Here is a 2,028-nt window from a genome sequence, read left to right as displayed (position 1 = left end):
CACTCCCTGTAATCCCTGTGTCTCCCTGGCTGAGCAGGAGTGAGCACTGAGCGTGCAGGCGGCAGGATGGCACCCAGCCCCGGCACTGGGCGTGCGGGGACAAGCATGGTGTTTGGCTGTAGAGGATGCCCCATTTCATGTCCTGTGACAGGGCCTGCACTCATCCTGCCACCTCACCACTGCAGATGTATACCCAGGGAAGCATTGCTGTCCTGAATAAAGGTTTAGGATGTGCAGCCTGTGGGGCCAGAGGAAAGGGGTACCTACAGAATCAGCCAGGAGGCACTGAAAATGGAAAAGATGACTAAGAGGTGTCTGGGGAGAGGGAATACTGGTTTGCCAGGGCCCTTCGCTATTCAAGCGCCAGCACAGCAATCTGTGTTGCAGATGACATTTCCTGGTGCAGTTGCCATTTCAAACAGGTGATGGGAAGAGGAGAGGCTGAAAGGGACTGGTCCTGGAAAAGTGCCTTCCACCCTAAGTGCTTGTACCTGCTGATTATCACAGCAGACCAGCTCAAGTCAATGTGACCCACACGGCTTTTGGCAGGATGATGGTGAAAGTCTGTTCAAAGTCAAGGGAAGGTTTTTAGCAAGTTTTGGTGTTTTCTCTGTATTTCTTTGAGAGGTCTTTTATCACGTGAAGAGACTTTGCTGTACTTTCATCCTCATCTAAATCCAGCCTCTTCTTTTTAATGCTATTTCCATACACCTCTTCCTTTTCACTTACTGCACCTTAGCACTTTTTCCTGGCATACTCAAAAAGCAATTCCTCCATAGTTACTGGAGTCACTCTTCGTCTCTTCCTCACAAAATTCTACTAATGTCACCTTTCCTTTTGCTCAGTACTGACTATTGTTTGTAATTCTGCTGAATGGCTTCTGTCATTATGTTTTGCGCCTACTTACGTCAGGATATGCAGTGATGTTGTCACTCAACACCACCTCTTTCTTTTTGAAGCCTTCTCTCCACTAAAACTTTTTCTAGCAATGTCAAAATCTGTTTTCCCTCTTTGTGCTGAGAAGGATTTGTTTCATCTCTGCTCTATTTGTTGCACAGCTCTTCATAACATTCCTTATGTTGCTTATTCATTGTCAAACATTAGCCTGCACTCACCCTCGTCTTAACTCAAATGTCTAAATTCTTTTATCCGGTGAAACAATCCCCATGTTGCATTTAGCGTTATTAACATTGTTCACTGTTTAATGTTGCTCTCTTCTCTCTGATCAGCGATCAAGGTAAGGGACATGGCACTTAGACTATCCTCTCCCTTTGTATTCTTCTTCAGCTTCCTGCTCTCGATTGCTGCGGCTCACCTTCACGTCTTCCTTCAATCAGATCCGAGCCCTTCCCCAGACTGATTAGGTTGGGTGTCCATTAGCAGTAAATAGCTACTAAAAGAAATCGTGGACTTTCTTTGGGTTTGTTTTCTGCGTGTATGAACTACTTGAAAACCATTTGGGTTTTGCTTAATTTTAGAAAAATACGGGAAGGAGTTACAACGCTCCCCACAGCAGAGGAAAATTCTCAGGAACATACTGGCACACGACTTCCCAAAATAGTTAATGTCTTTATCTGGAGGAATGCACTGACCCGTTTAGGTGGCACGCTGCATCGTTCAAATGTGTCTGAAAGGTGCCTGCTGGTGGTGGTATTCAAATTCAACACCACCAGAAAAAAATATGAACATTGGTGGATGCATGCCAAAATTTTCACGCAGGCTTCTAATTTTAGGTTTTAACCTTTCCAGTGCCCTGAAGATGCCTTCAAATCTCCAAAATCACTGACCTCTTCAGAAAATATTGGCCTAAATGCTTTACAAGTACTGTACATTGGTAAGAAAGTATTAACGAAGCTTTATAGAAATGAGTAACCTTTAATAATTGGCTTCAGCTTCTCAGGCAGCGTGCAACTGCTTATTTTGAGAGATGTGCTCAGTGCAGCTTGAGAAAGAACAGCCAATCCCCCTGCTAGCAGAGGAATGAAGACCAATAGGATGTAGTAGCAACTCAAGTATCCTTAATTTCAG

Source organism: Buteo buteo, chromosome 7, assembly GCF_964188355.1.
Source record: "Buteo buteo chromosome 7, bButBut1.hap1.1, whole genome shotgun sequence".
NCBI classification, from domain to species: Eukaryota; Metazoa; Chordata; class Aves; order Accipitriformes; family Accipitridae; genus Buteo; species Buteo buteo.
This window is presented reverse-complemented; position numbering follows the sequence as displayed.